Source organism: Podarcis vaucheri (genome assembly GCF_965113315.1).
Source record: "Podarcis vaucheri genome assembly, chromosome: 14".
Taxonomy (NCBI): Eukaryota; Metazoa; Chordata; class Lepidosauria; order Squamata; family Lacertidae; genus Podarcis; species Podarcis vaucheri.
Window position 1 is genome coordinate 44,636,529 of NC_138752.1, and position 5,413 is coordinate 44,641,941.

Here is a 5,413-nt window from a genome sequence, read left to right on the forward strand (position 1 = left end):
TTCCTGCCTCATCACTGAGGTCTTCAGGGCAGTCAGCATCAGTGGTCCCTTGTGGCTCAGATGCTTGGCTTGTACATCCACCAGGAGTCATACGTTCAGTATTGTGGGCTCAATTTTATGGAACTCCCAGGTGAGGTCAGATGCCCCCTCCCTACTGAACTTCTGGTGCCAACTGAATATTTTTTTGTTTATTCCAGCAGGCATTTTAATTGAAGTCCAATGTTATGGTTTAATCCGTTTTTATCTTTTCTGCATTGTACACCACTTCGCGATTGTTAAGCGGTATACATAAGCTGTTTAAATAAAAGAAAGACATAAAATAATCAACATAGGGAGCTGTCTTATACCAGGTCAGTGGATTTCCAAGCTCTCAAGCAGAGATATGCCATCACTTGTTTCTTGGTCTATTTAACAGGAGGTGCCAATAATTAAATCTGGAACCTTCTACATGCAAAGTATCTGCTCTCTCATTAAGGCATGGTCCTTCTCCAGTGGAAAGGCCTGAGGAACTCAGAACAGGGTTTTGGATGATGATCTCAGTAAAGAGGCACCATAGAAAAAATAATAAAGATCTCCTCCAAATATTGTTTCACAGTTCCAGAGATCAAAGCATTGCTATTCATGACAAGCATTCTTTTAAGTATGTGCATTGGGGTAAGGGGTAGATAAATCTTTAATTAAGACTGTTTGCCTTTAAGTGACATTACATAGTGAAATATACTTGGAGTCGTGTAGTGATTTCATGCTCTTTATTGCAGCTCGTAAAACAGTGAATGAAATTCCCCCAAAACCTCTGGCTTTATATACATTATTTACACAATGGTTCCCGTCTGATTGGCTGATTCTGCTTCCCTCCTGGAGCCTGATCAGTTGTTGCATTCTAGGATCCTACCTGCCTATTGTTCTAGGATCCAAGCTTAGTACATAAGTTTCTCTGAAATCCACCCAGTCACATGAAATCTACCATTTCCAACTCAAACATCACAAATGAGAAAGCACAAGTATAGACCTGAAGCAAATGTTCCCAACATTTTTACATACTTCCTCTTGCAGGAAATCCAAGACACAAAACAATCTGCCAGGAACTTATTGTTTGCTGTTTTCCCACTGACTGAACATGCAGCAATGTTTGCTGAAACACATTTTTTCCCATATTTGAGTTTTGTTGTAATGTAAAACATTGGATATATTCAAGTGCCATTGTTTAGATTTATGTAGCAAGAAAACCACCTGCTAGACACTTGCGGCTGCCATATTTCAAAAAGTCAAAACCAGGACACCCCAAAAGTTGTCAAGCTTTTTTTGGACATATGGCAGCCCTAATTCAACCATCTTCCCAGTCTCTGCTGGTTCAGACAAAGTCAGAATACTGGCCTTGCAATATGCTAAGGCAGCAGCTTGTCTTTCAAGTTGTCTTCTTAGGAACCTAGATTCTTCAAAAGCTTTTCAGGGACAGCCAAATGTTAGGGAGATTGAGAGACCTGATGGAAACCAGACATTTCCAGGTGGAAAATAGAGGACAGAGGAATTTTAAAAACAGGGATCAAATCGGCGATAGCTGGAGAAATAGGCACCTACAGTATACTTGGAAAAGAAGGGACAAGGGTTATTGGAGAACCAGATTCTTCATTTTGCAACTCTGCTATAAGAAGCAACATCAAACTGCTGACTATAATTTCACACTTTTACCAACGCTTTTAGACCACAGGCTGTCAACGAACTATTTGACCAGTCAACTATATTTGTTTACCGCTGTCATCTCTGACACCCAGAGTGATTTATGGGGTATTTTTCTGTTATGTCTGATATTCTCTAGCTGATGGAAATGCTGCAAATAGTGTCTAGAAACACAGTCAGCAGAACTTAAGTCACAGTGTCCTGCTGTTTATTAAATTATTCCTATTTCCCCCCAAGATCTATGCTTCACCCATACCAAACGCTGAAACAGGAATAAAGTTGTTTTTCATTCTCTGATGCTGCCAGAGGTTATCCACTGTCACAATTCATTTTAAATACATTTGACAAGCACTTTAATTTTGTGTAATGGGAAGGCTAAGAATCAAATTTCAGACAGGGGAACTATCTAATATCGCTCTGCAAATGTCAAGGTTTGGTGTTACTATGCACACAATTAAGAAGATGGGGTGAAATTGGAACCACAATCATTCTTTCCTCCTAATGTTAATTTGTACACTAGCATTGCAGTAATCTGCCTAATCTTGTAATGGTTTATACAGTAACTGCTTATGAAAAGCCTGTGTCATCCCAGGACATCTTTATTTTATTTTATAACCACGGCATAATGCCCTCTATCTTGGTGTTTACTGTGTAGTTCCTAAACCACAAAAATTATCTTACACCATATTACCTGATACATACATGGCCAGAACTGTGTCTGGCATTCTACCATAACTATTGCCCAAATCACCCCATTGCCCTAACTCCTCCTCTAAAGGGGACCTCAGTTTCTGTTCCTGCTCAAAATCATTCCTCTCTTATAACTTTGTTGATGGGGAGCACTTTAAAGAGCAGCTTGTTCTACATACATAGGGTCCCCCTATGATGCAAACCCTTATACAATTGAGGTTCCATATCTCAGGAGGAGCATTTGTATGTACAGCAAACTCACCTGTAAAAATTCCTCACCACCAGGTGTGGATAGCAGGGGCATGATGGCAGAAGCAGTGCCAGCAGCCACAGTAACCCCCTCACACAACTGTAAATTGTAACAGAGGCCCAAGAAATCTCAACTAGAAGTGGCCATTTAGTATCACCATTCCCATGCTGCAGGACACTTTTCCTGCAGAGATGCAAACAGGCATCATCACTTTTTTTGGGTGTCTCTTGAAGACTTTTTTTTATGCTGGCTCGCTTTTGCACTTCTTTTCTTCCATAAGCCAGTTGCTTTAATTGTATTGCTTTTGTTGGGCTTTCTATTTTATCATTGTACATGATTATTGGTTCGTTTGTTTTTTAATTATTATTTTTGTGTTGCAGTTTTGTGTTGTGAACTGCCTTGAGATCTGCGGGTATAGGGCGGTATACAACTTGGATAAATAAATTATATTTTATAATATGCTCGTATAGAAAGGAGCATCCAACCCTTATAGGGCTTATAGGGGGGCAAAAAATCAGGGGTTATCCCAGATAAATAGTGTTCATTGAACTATATAATTTGGGTCAGTGAGATGTTAGTGCTTAAACCCAAATTCCTGCTTGGCTGTGAAGCTGATAGGGGTGACATTGCATCAGTCACTATCTCAGCCTGCCCTTACCCAACAGGAACATCCAACTTACCTCACAGGCTTGTTCTGATGAGAAAATAGCAAGAAGAAGAAGCCTTTTACATTATATTTCTTGCTCATGCTTATGAAAGTTCCCATTCTATAAATTTTACTTGCACCTTTTCCCAGCAACTTCCCTACAATTGTTCCTCTTTGGTTTCTATTTCAAGACAAGATTCCTGTCGCGACCGTTGCTGCAGACACAACCGCTGAACTTTGCCCAGCAGTTAAGACGCAGGAAATGCTTCCAAGGGACCCATAGGAGATCTTTGCCTTTTTCAAGGGCTTGAAACTCCAGAGGACTAACAGACTTTAGCAGAGGTGACTTGGCATTAATAAAATTTTAGGGAAGTGGAAAGAGAGGGAAATGGCTGCTGCGAAGAAGAAAAATCCTCCTGAGTTGTGAACTGCCCTGATATCTACAGGTATATGGCAATATATAAATTGAAAAAATGATGATAATAATTACAAATGTTTCTGAGGAGAGACCTCTGGAGATGGTGAAGAGCGAACCAGGTAGAATATACTTTCCCACTATGATACAGAGAAACGGCACAAAAGTATCTACTCAAGAGGAGATGGTATCTACTCTGGCACCTGAAAGCACAGGGGCGTTGAAGAATCAGAGCGCCCTCTATTTCTCCAATGGAAATAATGTCTAATGGGGTTACTGTACTTCCTAAAAAAATAGGTGCAATATTGTAGCCTTTCTTTCCTTTCACCTGCAGAGCGTTCTAACAAAAGATTTTGGCTTTTTGGCCTAGTTCTAAGGTGCAACATGCTTCTGTCTGCTCATGGCAGGTGCATGCATTGTCCTTCACACAAATACAAAACCCTCAAGCGCCTCTAGCCACAGGGCGCAGCATCTTCCAATAGCATCAGACTTAACTGGTTTTTATTTTTGCTAAGACCAGATCTTAAGCAGCATTACCACTTTCCTGTCGCTGGCAGCGACCCTGGTCCAAAGGGAAACCTACGGAGTCACAGTTCTTAGCACGTCCAGCGAAACATTTCATTACGAAGGGCACCAACAGTAACACTGTCTTTAAACCGATGTTGAGAATGACACATCAGCTGCGCACAAAATCCCTTTGTATCAGCACCAGATTTACAACATTTTTGTCTTATGATTAAGAACCTGATTTACGGTTGAGGGGGTGGGGGTGGGGAGGTGTTTGCTGGCCAAATCCTAGGCGCTGATAATGCATCGCAAACGATCATCCGAATGAACTGGTATGCCAATCCCATTCCGATGAAAGGTGGAGGGAAACTGAAATTACACATTCGCTGGGAAACATTTATGGGAGATAAACACCTGCAAATGTCTGTATGCTTCCTCTTTCTGACTACGCTTGTTTTGCTGCCACTTTTGCGTGCTGGAAAAAAAAAGTTTTAAAACCCGTAAATGAAAATAATAATAATAATAATAATAATAATAATAATAATAATAATAATAATAATAATTTTTTATTTATACCCCGCCCTCTGGGACAGCTTCAAGGGCAGCCCCGCATAGAGCGAATTACAGTAGTCAAGCCTGGAGATGACTGTCGCATGGATCACTGTAATAATAATAATTAGTAAGTGTGCCAGGATTGCAACCTGAGCCAAGCAGAGCTCAACCCTAGGCCACACCAACTAACCAGGGTCCCTCTGAGCATGTGCAGAGTGCCTCTCCTTGGCATAGCTGTCAACTTTTCCCTTTTCTTGCGAGGAATCCTATTCGGAATAAGGGAATTTCCCTTTTTTTAAAAAAAGGGAAACGTTGACAGCTATGCTCCTTGGGTTCCTGTTTAGCGTTTGAGTACATTGAGACATCCCCCCCCCCGGTATAGGGCGGCATATAATTTCAATAAATAAAAATAAGTAATTTGGAGGGAGAAAGACCAAAGCACGAGAAAGCCTTTCTCCCCTCCTTCCTCGCTTCTCAGGCGCCTCAGACCTTGGCAGAGAGAGACACCGACCACCCCCACCCCCTTCAAGGCCGCCCTCTCGGCCTCTTCGCCCCGCGGCCCTCGCGGCGAGGGAACCGGGAGGCCGAAGGGAGCAGGCCCGGGTCGGCGCCGCATCCCTTCCGGGGCGGACGGAGCGGCGGAAGTGTCGGGGGCGGCGAGGCGCGGATCGGTGCC